General features: G+C 47.4%; 1 protein-coding gene across 1 annotated transcript in view; it reads left to right on the top strand.

The window, feature by feature from the left end:
• Positions 1 to 9,012: 9,012 nt before the first annotated feature.
• The window catches only part of FAM3D (FAM3 metabolism regulating signaling molecule D), a 33,753-nt gene continuing 26,701 nt past the window's right edge, over positions 9,013 to 16,064 (top strand). Inside the window, exon 1 of the mRNA XM_090282943.1 lies at positions 9,013 to 9,297. The gene's annotated coding sequence lies outside the window, so the exon portion shown is untranslated. The remainder of the gene's footprint in view (positions 9,298 to 16,064) is intronic.

Here is a 16,064-nt window from a genome sequence, read left to right on the forward strand (position 1 = left end):
GTCACCCTTTCATGGGTACATTTCTACAGAGGGCTGACAGTGTGGCGGGCACTTTGTTAAGCTCTGTGGCCAGAGAAGGATAATGACATGCTCACTTTGAGGTGTCAGTGAGATCAGGGAGAGTAGGCACCAGCTCACACTGGCTCACAAAAGCCAATTGTTAAATTTTCAGTAATCAGGATCCAGCTGATAAACACAGCCATTATTAAAAGTTAAATTATTTAATCTTAAAAATTAAATAAATTATATTAAAAAAAGATAATAATACTCAAAACTCATCAAGCCCTAATTATTTTTCTATGTTTTCCTATTATTAATGCTCTTGAAGTTATATACATACATTGTATAGGTATGGTGAAAACTTATACCATTAGTAATTTCACAATGGTAGCTTGAAATCAGCCATAGTGTGTCCATTTACACTGCAGAAGTTGGCAAACACTACAAATATAAGCTTGATTTAGTGCTTTGTTGATTGTATAGACTTAAGAAATGTGATCAAGAAATGTTAATAATGCAGTAAACACAAAATTGTGTCATGTATGTAGCTGATATACTTAAATTAAACAAAAATTAAGGAAATATTTTTCCAGTACTCAAAAACTCTTGTCTGATTCAGCAAAGAAGTCACTCATGTTATTGATGATCGAGTTTTGACATACATTTTCAATGTTTCACTTTAATTTTATTTATTAGCATAAATGAAAATATCAACCACCTTTTATGACAGAACTACACTTGCTCATTCAATGACCTGAAAGGCTTCTTTGCTGAATGAAAAAGAATTAAGTATGTGTCCATAGTCTAATTTTGTCAAATCATAGTTAAATCACAACCATAAATTAGCTAATACAAAATGTCAGCCAAAATGAGTGAAAGCATTCTGTTAGAGTCAGTGACTATATAAAATTTACTATAGAGACTATTGTGTTTTTTATTATTATTTAAATAACAAAGTGTGTTTCATACACATCCTTTACACCAGCAAAATGTAATACACTTATGTATAATAGACATGCACACATTTTTTTTCTGAAGAGTCGGCTGTGAACGTTTGTCAGCACACCACTGGTGGGACAGATGTAGGCGGCTATCAGTGAGTTTACAACAATCATCAAAGTGTGTAGAAAGTAATGAGGCAGGAGTGAGGAGTCATTTTTCTCTCTAACTAAAAGGGTTTGATGGGGTCCCAATTTCTGACCCAGGTCACTGCTCTCAACTAGGTTGGAGAGGGTGTGGCTCTACAGGCTGAGGTAAGCACCAACTTCCCGTAGCACCTTCCCCCCAACCTGGGACAGGCTGCCCCGCACTAGGCCTCCTTCCAGCTCGATAAGGAAAGAGGCATTTGGAAAGCTGCTCCCATTCTAAGTCCTGGTTCCCGTGCTCCCCACATCCTCGGAGATGGGGCCACTCTGCCTGAGGTAGCAAACCCTCAGCATCTGTCAGAGCCTCCTGCAAAGGAGGAGGCAGTGGAATCAAGGAGTTCACCAAAAAGGACATCGCTTGTCAGGGAGGAAGCCTCCTGCTCTAAGCCAGGCTCCGTGCTGTGAGTTTTACCTGCATGACTCATTTAATCCTCATGACAACACGGTGAGGCCATCTCTTACCAACCTCAGCTTACAGAGGAGGAGGCTCGGGGAGAGGAAGTGATTTGGCTGAGCTGGCTCACACTTCTGGTCAGTGCTGGAGTCAGGATTTGATCCCAGGTAAATGGACCACATGCATGCTAAAGCAATGGGTGAGGTCAGATCATTCCCAGTCATCTTGGTGAAGACGAAACGTGCACAAGACAGGACGGCATAGCAACAGAAGGCCTCATCCATAGCCATTACCATGACAGTGGTGATGGCAATGATGATGATGATGAAGTATCTAGAAGAAGCAAGAACAAAATTCTTCCATATCATTTGATTTTCAAATTTCTTTGCTGTTATATTGTTTCCTCTCACTAATAGGAAACAAATTTTTCATTCTCTTCAATATATTCTATGGATGGGAATCACAGTAAAGAACAAGACAGACAAGAAGAAACAAATGACAGAGCCCCTTTGATGACATTGCACACCAGACTATGTCAGGAAGCATGTCTATTTTTTTTAGTCCTCACCCAAAGATATGTTTATTGATTTGAGAGAGAGAGGAAGGACAGAGAGAGAGAGAGAAACACCAATGTTAGAGAGAAACATCAATTGGCTGCCTTCCGTACACTACTCAACTGGAGATCGAACCTACAACCTAGGTATATGCCCTGACCCCCTGACCAAGGATTGAAACACACCTTTTGGTGCATGGAATGACACTCCAACCAACTGAGCCACCTGGCCAGGGCACACATCTATTTTTGCTTTTCATTGTACCCAGGGATCACAGCCAGGTGTCTAGCCCAGAGAAGGTATTCATTAAATATTTGTTGATGAACAGCTGATTTGCATAAGGGTTGATCATACCTGAGTACAGCCTTCCATTCCCCTCTCCAAAGGTGAAAAAGCTCCCACATGTGCTCAGTGTCTCCCTTCCCTAGGTCGCCGGTGGGAGAAGATCCACCAGCTCACATCCTGCCTGACCCACCCACTCAGAGCCCAGCCCCTGAGAAGGAAGCTCTGGGTCACCCACCTTACTCCAGAGCTCCCTGAACCTCTGCTTGCTCCCTCAGTCATGGGAGAAGCCAGACCCCACTGCAGGAGGGAATATTCCAGCCAGTATGGTTGCCTGGAGGCTGGACCGGGTGAGCCCTCCCCTCTGGAATGGAAAGACAATAGCTGTGAGCCCCAATTAAAAAGCTATGAGGTGACCATAGAAACCAGGTTCTTCCTCTCCAGACCACCAAACTCCCAATTCCACCTGAGCCCCATGGCCTAGGAAAGCAGTGACGCCTCCAGTTCACATTCCAAGCATTTGTCTGTGTTGTTAAACCTGTGCCCACAGCCAAAGAGGACACTGTGGTCCTGGGGCACGGGGTGTGCCGCTGAAAGGGAAGGCTGGTGGACACATACAATATTGATAATGATATTTATTGTAATGGTTATAAAAGAGATATCTGTTAACTGTAGAAACTGTAGGGGGGAAGAAGAACTGTGTCAAGAAGAAAATTAAAATCGCCATAACCCACTTCCAAGAGACAGCCCCGTTGGTACTGGCTATGTTTCTCGCAGTCTTCCGTCTACATGCCTGTTTCTTACATTGTGTTAACTGGACTCCTTCACAGAATACTGTTTAGAAATCTGTGCTATGTGGAAAGATAGGGAGATGCCAGATCCTGTTTTCACAACATCACAAATCGTCTCCCACTCCCAGTTTTTGGCAACCAGGAGGATGAAGGGAGCTCCTGAATTTTGGTTGGTGCTGAAGTTGAATTATGGTTGATACTAAAGTTCTCACCACCCTGACAAGCGGAGGTTTGGAGTGAGATTTAACTTGATTTAGAAAAATAAAGAAATATGGCATTTCTTATACCCATGGTATGGAGTAAAATTTATTCCACCTAAATGGATGGGTGGATTGACAGATGGCTGCTTGGATAGCAGGCAAGAGAGAGAGAAACAGAGAAAGGCATAGAACAGGAAAGAGACAGAAACAGAGAACAAGAGTGACACATATATATGTTTTGTATGTGCATAGAAAATTTTAGAAGGATACTTAAAAATTATAAACAGTGGTTCCATCCTGAAGAATAGATAAAACTGGACATTTGAATTGTTATTTCATATAGCTCTGCACTGTTCTGAATATTTTATCATGAACAAGCATTACTTTTATAATTCTTAGAACATTTAAAATGATTTTCCCACTTCAAATATTATAAATATGTTAGGTTTCATGGCAAGGGGAATTAAGGCTGTAGCTGGAATTAAATTTGCTAATCAGCTAACCCTCAAATAGGGAGATGAACTTGAGGTATTTGGATGGGCCCACAGTAATAACAAGTGTCCTCACAAGTGGAAGAGGAAAACAGAAGAGGGTCAGAGAAAGATGTGTAACGAAAGAAGGGTCGTAAAGATGTGACACCGCTGGCTTCGAGGATGGAGGAAGGGGAAATAGCCAAGAAATGGGAGTGGCCTCTTGAAACTGGAAAAGGAAAGAAAACAAATTTTCCCCTGGAGCCTCCAAAAGGGGATGCAGCCCCACAACATCTTGATTTTATCTCAGTGAGTCTCATGTCAGACTTCTGACCGGATACAACCGCACTATCCCTGTCCTCACCCAGAGCAACAGACTCACACTGGGGACAGTTTGCCCGGGTTTCTGGTGATCCACGCCTCCGAGCCCAAGAGCCTCTGCCTGGCTGCCTGCTCCAGTCCTGGCATCAAGGGAAGACTTCCATTCCCACTGTTCATTGTTGCTGTTGTTCAAAGGGACAGCAGGAGCACCGAGAGAAATAACCGGAGGAATGAATTATTAATGCTTGCAGAAGAAATTTCTAACTCTATTTGTATTCTACTCTGTGTCTCTCATGCCAAGGCACTGATTTCATTACACAGCAGATCAAGGTACAAGGTACATGTGACCACATTGGATTTGGTCAATTAACAAGGGTAAAAAGGACTATAAACTGTGGGTAGTTTATTAATGGTGCCACTCTGCATAGTGATGCTTTGTGCCTTTCTCCCCTGGCCTTGGCATACACCCCACTTCTTTTGTGATCAAGGCCCGTGGTTGCTGTGAAAAATGCTGCTGATGTGATGCTGAAGGTTGTATAAAGAAATCCCTGCATAGGTCCTGGTCCAGTTTCTTCTCAAAGATTAGAACTAGAAAATCGATGTGATAGACATTTATCTCATTAGTAAACTAACTCTTTTGTCTGTGGGCCCCCAGAAGGTCAAATCCAGCTCCACACTTAGATACACACACATGCACTGATGCTGCTCTGCCCCCTTGTCTCAGACATGCCAGCAGCGGGTCTGTTCCTCCGAGCTTTTTCCTCTGAGTGAAGAATTCTAATTCAAAAACTACCCTAGCTCTGGGGAAATAATCTTTAGATTAGTTTGTCTACCAACCAGAAATATGCTCAATTTTTAAAAGCACCTTATTTCAAGAAATGCTGGGGACCCTAGGTATCCTGAAGCTGTGGGGGAGTGCTCTTGTGGGATTTCAGAGCCTCTCTTGCTGACTGCAGCTCTCAGAGATGAGTGTGTGTGCCCTGCCTCAAATTCCTGCTTGCTAGCTGTGTCATCATAGGAAAATTGCTTAGCCTCCCTGTGCCTCAGTTTCCTCATTTGTAGATAATAATAATACTTCCCTTGGAGGGTTGTTGTTAGAATGAAATCAGATTATGCACGTGCCTTGTTTACCAGAGCACCAGGCAGATACTAAATGTTCCATAAATGCTGCCGCTGCTATTATTCCAGGTCCCGCACTCACCTAATCTCTCAACCATTTAGAAACTCACACACATGAACACACACCCCAAAGAGGTGGTGCTTGAAGAGGCAGCGATTGAGATCTGGCCTTCTATCTGGACAGCTCTTTTCCTTACGGTTTTGAAAGCACCTTGATATCCATTTTCTCTCTTTTGCCTCATAAAACCTTGTGTCGTAGGAAGGCTGGCATTATTGGTTCTTTTTTTTTTTTTTAAGGGAGGAAATAAAGGTGCACAAAGATCACAAGATATGCCTGCAAAAAATCATTGCAGCACATTTACACACACACACATACTCGCATGCACACACATATGCACACACATGGAAATGCCCAGCAGCCTCGGAGGGTAAATGAAGATGGTGCTTTGTAATATGATCATGTGCGGTCATTAAAAAAATCACATCTATTAGTTTTCCAGGATGTGGGGGACATCTCGTCTATGATGATAACGTGAACAGAGAAGGGTCCAAGTTGGGTGGGTGTTCAGGAAGACTTCCGTTATACAACCTGAGGGAGAAATAGGCCAAAATACTAACCTCATTCCCAGTGGGAGATTATACTTGCCTGATTTCTTTTCCTTTATATTGTCCAGTCTTTTACAAAATTTCCATGATAGGACTGTATTGTTTTTATATTTAAATAAGAGAAACAAGCTACTGAGTCACAATTACTCCCCTGAGTGCTTGCAGCAGCCTGGTGGTAGAGCCATGCCCTGAGTCTGTCAGCAGCGGAAGGGATGGCGACCATTCCCACCACCTCCTGGCCACCAGGCCGACCTTCGGCACCAACACTCCCCAAGGAAATGAATCAACTATCCAATGCCAATAACTGCACTTTCAAGACCTCCTCCAAACTTGACTTGACACTGACCCCAAGTCTTTCGGTGTCATTGTCCAAGAGAGAAGAGAAGGCATCCTTGCCTTTTTCAAAATCAGAGTCAAAAACACAGTCAGAAATTTTTGAGCATCTTCCATGGTGCCCATATTCTCCACCCACAGAGCAGGCTGGTGGAGGGGGAGGGATCTGCTGGCACAAGATGCAGCTGGTTCCCCTCTGAGTGAATACTGAGGAGAATGTTCCCTTGGGTGCCCGCTCAGGTTGAGTGCTTCTGTGAGGCCTTTGCCAAGGAAAGGAAAACCAAGGGATGATCTCACAATGGTAATTAGCTTCTCCAAGACTGAAGCCCTTGGGAGACTGCCATGGGCCTTCCCTTCCTCCCAGGGCTGTTGTGAGGATGCCAGACCACAGGGTCACACAGCTGCTCAGGGTAAAGTGAGGGGTCACAGCTCCTGGCTCCCAGACCAGTGCTGTCTGTATTGACCAATGCAGAAATGAGGCAGCTTTCATTCATTCATTCATTCAGCAAACTGTACTTGAGCACCTGCTGAGTAAGTACCAGGCACTGTTCTAGTGAGCAGCACCAATGAGGCCTCTGCCCTCAAAAGACGCACTTTCCAGTAGAGCAAGGTAGATAACAAATGAGCCAATATTCAGGAAATGTCATTTCAGGCTGTTGAAAGTGCTGTAAAGAGAATAAAACAGGGTTGCATTTGTAATTAGCAGAATAATGGCCCTCAAAGATGCTCAATCCTAAAACACAGAGCCTGTGAAAATGTAATGTTAATTAGATGGCAAAAGGGAATTAAAGTTGCAGGTGGAATTAAGGTTGCTTATCTGCTGACTTTAAGCCAAGGAGAGTGTCTAGGGCCCAGTGTATGCAGAGGGTCCTTGAGACCTGTGAAGAGTTAGAAGATATGAGGACAGAAGAGGGTCAAAGAGTTGCAACACTGCTGGCTTTGAACACGGAGGAGGGGCCCTGAGCCAAGGAACGTGGAAGGCCTCAGGAAGCTGAAAAAGGTAAGGAACATTCTCCCTCAAGCCTCCAGAAGGAAGACAGTCCGGCCAACACCTGGATTTTAGGCTCTTGAGACCTATGTCAGACCTCTGACCTGCAGAACTTGCACTGTTTAAAGCCACTGTTACAGCAAAGCTGGGCACTGGCAGAGCCCCAAAGCTCCCCACCAGAGAGGCTTCCCTGACCACCTACTGAATGAAGAAAGTTCTGCTGTTCGCTGTCACAGGTTCCTTCACAGAACTTATCAGGATTTTAATTCAATGGTCCCATTGCTTATTGACTTTAACAGTAAAGGTGTCAGATATGAATGATGAGAAGTACCAGCCCTGAGCAGAACTGTCCAGGCCGGCAAGAGGAGAGGAGAGGAGGGGAGGGGAGGGGAGAGGAGGGAAAGGGAGGCAAGAGCAGACAGAAACCGGGCCCAAAACCAGTCAGGGTGAAAGAAAGCATGGCCTGTCCCTGGATATGCCTCCAGGGGCCCATTTCCCCTCCCCAGGGACCAGTCGGGCAGCCAGAATACAGGCCTGGGGGCCACATCAGTCCCCAGGAGCCTCATCCTCCCACTAGCTCCTAGGTACTCCGTTTTATTTTATTTTATTTTATTTTTTAATCCTCACCTCAAGGATATTTTTTCATTGCTTTTAGAGGGAGCAGAAGGAGCAAGCAGGTGGAAGAGGAGGAGGAGGAGGAGGAGGAGGAGGAGGAGGAGAGAGAAGAAACACTGATCAGTTGCCTCCCATACTCTAACTGGGGATCAAACCCGCAACCTTTCGGTTTATAGGACAGTGCTCCAACCAACTGAGCCACACCAGCCAGGGCTCATCTTTATTTTCTGAGCAGCTATTTGACCTCATGTCCCTGGATATTCATTTTAAGCAAGCCACACATCCTTTCTGAAGCAATCAGGGTAGAAATCACCAAGTGCAGGAGCATTCCCTGCCAGCAAACAAGTGAGACAGGCCCACAGCAGCCCACAGGGAACTCGGTGCCTCCTGGGAAAGAACTCATCCTAAGGGGGGAATGTCCTCAGTAATAAGAATCATGAATAGTGAGCGACAAGTCTGGGAGGTTGGGTCATGAGCAGGGGACACTGAGTCCCTTTAACTGCACCTGGAGTCCTAGGCAAAGAGAGGCATTAAACACAGCATTCAGTGTTGCACTGAAATTCTATCACATACTGGCCCTTCTCTGTTCTTCCTCCCTCTCTCACCAGCTGTAATTCTAACGCCATGTACCCACACACCAAATACAGAACCTTTTCCCCAAACCACTTCCTCTCCCTATTTTCCTCACTCCTGATCAAGGGGGCCCCCTTTCCATCATCCAGGCTCACAGTCTGCAGTCGCCTTTCCTGGGCCTTCTTTGCCTCCCCACTCCGGCCCACAGTCTGAGCCTCCGCCCCCAGGCTCCCCTCTTCCCTGCTCCCTCCAGCAGCAGCTACCCTGTCCCAGGGCCTCAGAGCAAGTGAAGGCACCTTCACTAACTCACTCTACCCCCACTTTATCCCCCAGGGCCTGGGGAGGTTGTCAGCTTGGGATTGGTTTGGGGAGGAAGGATGCAGTGCTTTGTTGTGTTTTATTTTGTATTTTCAGGCAGCGACTGTGGTCTCTCATTCCTGATTGAGTTGCTCAAATTACCACCCAAACTTCCTCTGCCAAGGCCAAGAGAACTCTGAGGAAGAGAGACTCACAGCCTGAGCCCTAACCAGGGCTCCAGGGGGCTCCTCAGCCACATAAGATTTTAGACTCATTTCCTGCCAGTGAGCCCTTAGATTAACTTCCTCCTTCCTGGTGAGATTGTTTGAAAGGGCAGGGAGAGTTTATGCCAGGCCTCTCTCTAGGAGGGCAGAGTCCAAGCAGGGCCAGGAGGACCTGGCCACGCGAGGTGATCCGTGAGACACTTTGTCCTCCCTCCAGGCCTGCTGCATCTACAGGGCCGCCTGGGAGGCCCCAGCCCCTCTGGGACCAGGAGGCCAGACTCTTAACAGGGTGGTGGTTGGCTGGCTCAGGGATCCAAGACAGCAGCTGGACCCTCTCGCCTTCTCCACTGACGGAAGCAGGGAAGTGGGAGCCTTGAGCCCTCAGGTATGTTTTTACCAGGATGCAGAGGGCAATACCTCCAGGTCCACTTTATTGAGAAAGGAAAATGAAGGTGGGGTAAAAGAAAACAAGGACTGAAAGAGCCTGAGAGAGAAAGATGAGAGGAGAGGAAGAAAGAAACCACATCACGAAAGAGATTTCTGAGACGGGACTGGGGAAGGCAGATTTTATCTGAAGGGCCAAGTCTGGTTAGTTAATGGTGCGCTGTGATGAGGGTTCTGAGGCTGGGTTCAGACTCAGTGCAAAAGTAGCTGTGATTGATTAGTTACATCTGCCATGGGCACAAGAGTGAGGTGGCGTATGCAAGCCAGGGATTTGATAGCCCACATGGAGGCTTTTTTCTTAACCAGAGCAGCCTCTTCATTCATTCACTCATCTATTCATTCAAAAACTACATTTGACCATCAACTATGAGTCACACAAATATTTGAAGAATTGAGTAAAGAAGGAAGGAATGTTGTTCTTTGGCCCCAAATCTCATTTTTCTCAGAAAAAAAGTTCTGAAAAGTTACAACAAAGGTTCATGGTCTTGAGAGACTTTCTAGCTATGCAATGTCAGACTGACCCCTTCCTTTGACTAAGACTCAATTTTCTCATCTGTAAAATGGAAGTGATCATCCAGATATCCCCCCTTATCCCTGTAGTTCTCACTCTCTAGCTTCAAGAATAATAATCACTAAAATGCATACAGTAGCACCTATACTAAGTGTCAGGCTCTGTGCTAAGTACTTTGTATAATTACACATTTAATCTTCCTACCACCTCTAGGAGGAAGGCACCATTACTACTCCCATTTTGTGGGTGGGAACCAAGGCATAGAAAGGTTAAGCCACTCGCCCAGGCGGTGTGGCTTCATATCTGTGTTCCCCACCACCATGCAGCGCTGTCTCTATGATGCAGTTGATTCTAAGTTCGTGGCTGGAAGAGAGCTGGTGCAACAGTATCTTTCCAGGTGATTCCTTCCATGAGCCTGTGAACCTGCATGTCAGATAAAAAGGAGTCAATAATTAGCAAGACAGGATAGTAAAGCAGATATGGTCCTAGCCAGGAAGTAAGAAAACAACTTGCACAGAGTCATTTTTAAACAGTTTTGCATGTTCCATAAAGGAGATAGCCCAGAAGTCAGGACAGACTTCTCTGAGATTAAATCTGCAGAGGAATGCTAGCAGGGTTAGAAGGGCAGAGTTGGTAAGCATGTGGTCCACAGCAGAGCAGGGAGAGGGGGGGAAGTTCTGCTCAGAAAGGGCAGGAGCTGGTGGTGGGAGGCAAGGCACAAGGTGGTCACCCCCAGACCAAGCACCACTGTAGAGGAGCTGGGCTTTTCCCAGGGTTGGCTCCAGTTTGTCTGTCTGTCTGCTCTAGTGCATCTGCCAGCCCCCACTTCCCCAGTCAGGCTGTCCACCGCCCACGTCAAGCCACACCAGGCCAGCTAGTATGAGACAGGCTGGTCTTGTCTGAGCAGGAGAAGCTGCCCCTTGGGTTCTGTGTTATGGTCATCCTCTACACACTTTCTGAGCCCAGCTCCATGTTCACACACAGGCCCAGCAATTCCGTTCTAATAGGAATTTGGGGCCTACGGAGCCAAGGGGCCATTCCAAGGGAGGAGGGGATGCTCAAAGCCATGGTTTGCCAACATGTTGGGCTGGGCAGCTCCTCCTCAGATGGGACCAACCCGTCTTATTTTGGTGAGCCCAGCAGGGCTCTCATTGGGCGGTGGCCAGCCAGTATGAGGGGTGGCAGCCCAACCTAGCCTGGAGTCCCACAGGGCAGGCCCCATGTCAGGTAGGCCTAAGCCACAAGGCCACCCCTAGAGCCAGAAATGGGGCCAGCCCTACATAACTGCATGATGGCGTGAGGGCAATAATTAGAAAGGAGAATGGGTGCTGGACAGATGACCAAAGCAGTAGATGTCCATTACACCCTGGCTCCAACCATCCCTGCTTCACTTAACTAGTTACTAAAGTAATGGGTAGAAACACTGCTAAAGTCATTGTACTTGTATAAGTCACTTTCTACCCGGGCACGTCACTTAGTCTCTCTCAACCCCAACTTCCTCATGGATACAATGCAGTTAGTAAAAGAATCTGCTTCACAAGATTGTTGGGGAGGTTAAATGAAAGGGCACAGGATCCACAATGGGCAGACTAACAAAAATAATACTTATTAGAATCATTATTATGATTATTAGTAAGATTCTTTCTCCTTCAGAGATCTCTGGATCCTGCACCTCCCCAAGGAAGACTTATCTCCCAATGTCTTCCCAAGATCCCACTGACTTCATTGTGAAGGCTGCCATCTTGGTTAGTCAAAGAGGCCAAGCCCCAGCCGCCTCTGTCAGAAAGGAATAATTACCCACTGGGTCAGAGGGGAATTTCCTCATGCTTGACCTGCTAAGGTGATTCAGACAGGCCAAGAGCAGGCCTGCCACAGTCAGGGGTGGAACCCAGATGCTCCAGGCAGCCCCTCCCCAATCCAATTAGTCCTCTCTGGTGACTCACAGCCAGGCAGGCTCTCAGCAAACAGGTACAAACTGGCCTTTTGGGTTCATGTACCCAAAGATGCCCAGCAGCCTCAGATTATCCCATCTTCCCCAGCGCCAGAGAGGAAGGGGCTGCATGTTTGACCAGACGACCTTCTCCTTTCTCCTGCTGCTCTGTCACAGCCTGGAGGAGCTCACTCCCCCTCTGAGCACACTTTTCTCTCCTCCTGAAGGGATTTCTACCTCCTTGGGAGGAAGGTGGAGGGCACAGGGTAGGGCCATCCCCACAGGAGAGAACAAGGGGCCTGCTTGCTTAACAACTGTCAGGAGCTCTTCCTCCCTACCATATTCCTTGGGTGCATTCTCTTATTAAGTCTTCCTAAATTAAAGATTCTCATGGCCATGTACAGACAAGGAAACTTAGGCTGAGAGAGGATTATGTCCACAGATCCATGGCGGAACCCAGATGGTGCTACAAAATCCCCATTCTTAACTGCCACGTCACACCCACTGGCAATTCCCAAGCCAGATGAGGCCTCTGCAAACCTGAGGTGCAAATATGGGTAGAGCTGCCATTTCCTGGGAGCCTCCTGGGGCCCAGGCACTGAGCAAAGAACCTTCAGGTGATAATCTAGCCAGGTGAACTGGGAGGGAAGTCCCCCTGAAAACCCACCTGAGGACAGAGGGTCAGCAGCTGAGCCCTGCAAATTAAGCAGGGGACTGGCTGCTGGATCCTCCCTGCAAGGAGGGCACCACGGGCAGGGAGGGAGGAGGGAGAGAGTATGAGGAACTCTCTCTAATCCCATGTGGCTTTCCCTCGCCACCACTGTGGCTGGCCACACCCAGGCAGACTGAAGCCCAGCAAAGGAAACAGCTGGGCTCAAGTCCACCCTGGGCTAACAGGGGCCACACCCAGAGCTGTGACCCACAAACTACAGCCCACAGCCAAATACGGACTGCCACCTGTTTTGACAAAGTGTTATTAGAACACAGCCACATTGATTCATTTATGCACTGTCCACAACTGCTTTCCTGCTACAATGGCAGAATTGAATAGTCGTAACTGAACACATACTGCCCAAAAAGGCCAAAATATCTCCTCTCTAGTCCTTTATAGAAAACTGTCAAGCCCGGGTCTAGAGAAGTATAACAGAGTGGTTAAGAATATGGGCTCCTGCCCTGGCTGGGTGGCTCAACTAGTTGGAGTGTCATCCTGTACACCAAAAGTTTGGGGGTTCAATTCCCAGTCAGGGCACATACGTAGGTTGCAGTTTCAATACCCATTTGGGGCACATACCAATCAATGTTTCTCTCTCTCTCCCCCTCACCCTATTCCTCTCTCTCTAAAATCAATATACACATCATCAGGTGAGTATCTGGGTTTCTCTCTGAGATTCTTTCTTCCTCTGACTCCTACCAGCTATGAAACCTGACTGCTCTATGCCTCAGTTTCCCCCAATCCTCATTGAGCTGTTTCGGGATTTAGTTACAATACAGCAGGGTCTCACGGCAGTGCCTGTTGTCTTCTTCTGAGAAACATTTCAGAAATGTGGAAGGCAAGAGCTCTGAGAACCCCGTGCCTCTTCTTATCTTCCTGCATCTCCTGCTGTGCGGCCCTGCGTGGCCAATTATTCTACCATTGGCCAGAACTGGAGAAAACCATTAAAATCAATAAATAAAATTAAAACAGGGCACAATGGAAATAATGGGCTTATTTCCTTCTGAAATAAATGTCACCGGGACAAATCATTGGAGCCACCAGCCTTACTGTTTATAGATTTATTCACTGTTTATGTCCCTCTGTATTAGTGACGTGGTCAATAATTGCCTATAGATACTGGGAGTTTACAAGAAGGACCATTTAGAGAATGAGAGGCACCCTCTGGTTACTTTGATTACCACACACAGGCCTGGGACACGATGGCTGGAAATTCAAGGCAAGAGAAAATTGGGTCTGGGCAGGGTTACACACACTCCTGGATCTAGGCCGGACTCAGCAACCCCTGACTCACAGGGGTGTGTGTGTGTGTGTGTGTGCGGGTGCGCGCATGTGCACATGTCTTTCACTTTCCTTCCCTTAGGGCCTTTTCTCTGTTGTTCTGTTCCTGTCTTAGTTTTCTCACTGAGCCGGTCTCCCTCAGACCCTGGCGCTCCCTCTGTGTCTGATGCCCCACACCCACACATGCGGGATTCTTCCCTTGCAATGACTCCATGCCCACGCCTATGCATGGCAGAGCAAAAAGCAGCCAATGGAAAAAGAGATAGTCCCCCTTCTCCCCCGCCTATGATGACATTTAAACCAGGGAATTTCCAGGGATGATGAGGAAAATGACCCAAGTTTGAATTTCCAGAAGAGGCTAGTTAGATTCTAAAGTCTGAGCAGGTCCTCTGGACAGAGTTCAGCTTTGGACAAAAATATTGGGCACCAGGTTAAAAGGAAGTAGCCATTTAGATGAAAGGAGGAGCTCTCATTTTGTCTGTTTGTTTGTCTTCCCTTATTTTCTTTTCCAAACAGAAAGCCACTCGCATCCCTCTAACAACAGTCACTGCACACCTACAATGTGCCTTGGTGCTATCACTAGGGACATGGATAAAGAAGGCACTGAGAGCTGCTTGCTGGAGGAGAAGCCAGCCCAAAAATCAGGGCTGCCCATGAAGCATGACAAGGCTTCTTAACAGAAGGATTCTCAGAGTGCCAGGGAAAGCTTCTTGAAGGAAGGGCTACCTCCTCCAAGCTGAGCTGAGGTTCCATCACTGGCCCTCTTTAATTCTTCCTTTGCTTCCTCACAGCCCTCAGAACAAAACACAAGACCATTCCCCCAGTCCTTAACACCCTAGTAATTCACTTTGGTCTCTACCATCAGAGTAACATGTTCTGTCTCCTCTGAGCCTTCACACAAGCTGCTCCCTCTTCCTGGAGCACCTTCCGGGAGAACTTCATTTGCTTAGATGTCACTTCCTCCAGGAAGTCTTCTCTGACCGCCCCCTAGGCCAGGAGGTCCCCTGAAGGAACCCCTACCAAAGCACGCATTACACCGTACCATAGCCATTCACATACCCCCCCCCCCACTGTGCACTTCTAATAGGAAAGAACCTTGTTGGTTCTCCACTCTGTCCCTGCCCCCCAGCACAGTGATCGCTCAGAGGAGATTCTCAGGAAATATTGTAGGATGAATAATAAAGTTGGATTGTTTTTTTTTAAAGGTGTCACAGAGATCCCCAAATAACTGCTGACCAAGCCGATTTGCAGGGCTCAGACCTGCTCAGGTCATGACTATGTGATGTCTCAGGCTTGTCTGTGAGAAGAGCGAGGTGTCAGGCACATCCACCATCTCTCCTCTGGTTCATGAAGGCCAACGCTGTGGAGGAGACCCGGTTCCAACTCCACGGGTACTATGTGCACACTAAGGAAGTCCCTCTCAGGATGACTGGTCTCTGCTTGCTTTACTGGGTCTGGCATGGGTGGGGTCGCAGAGTGGATGCTCCTATCTGCCATTCCTGCCCAAATGTTCATGCCCTCCGTGGTATTTAATCCTTGTCCTTGAGGTTAGGACAGTTCCTTGGTGTAGGATTATCCTTTGAGCTCCAATTACAAGACCTCTTTTTTCAAGAGTCAATCACGCCTACTCCTGGCACACAGACCTCCCTTGAGCCCATTCCCTTCCTCAGAGGGACATGGTGGGTGAGGTGAACCTGGGGCCTGCCAGATGCCCTGGCCCGTGTTTTCGTGCCCTGCTGTCTGTGGAGCATGGCTCAAACCCAGCTCTGCCGGCACAGCCAGGAGACCCAGGCATGTGGGGTCCCCCATGAGGCCTCAGCCTCCTCCTCTAGGAAGTGAAGGCAATGGGGAGTTGGCAAGATACGTTATGTCAGATTCTCAGCCTGATTCCAGGTATGCGGGAAACCCTCCATAAATGGTAGCTGTTTTTGTTATTTTATTTATAGTTTATTATTTTTATTATCAGTTAAGCAAGTCTTACTCAAGAGCTCACCAAGAAAAGTCTGGTTCCTCTGTCCTGACAGAAGTACAGGGAGGTTCCCAGGGCTTGGGGTTCAGACAAGAAGTTAGAGAAACAGGCCCCCTGGGAAGACACGGAGGGGCGGAGTGACAGGCTGTGGCCCCTAGCCAGAGGTAATGGGGACGGTGAGGAGGCTTCTGATCAGGCCAGGCAAGTTCTTCAGGAGAGCCCTTGGTCTGAAGTGGGGGGAAGAGTGGTGTCTATGGAAAGATGGGGTCTTGGACTGGGAAGCCCAAGGGGAGCAGAGAGAACAG

The sequence above is a fragment of the Furipterus horrens genome, unplaced genomic scaffold (genome assembly GCF_987537825.1).
Source record: "Furipterus horrens unplaced genomic scaffold, mFurHor1.1.pri manual_scaffold_7, whole genome shotgun sequence".
NCBI lineage: Eukaryota > Metazoa > Chordata > Mammalia > Chiroptera > Furipteridae > Furipterus > Furipterus horrens.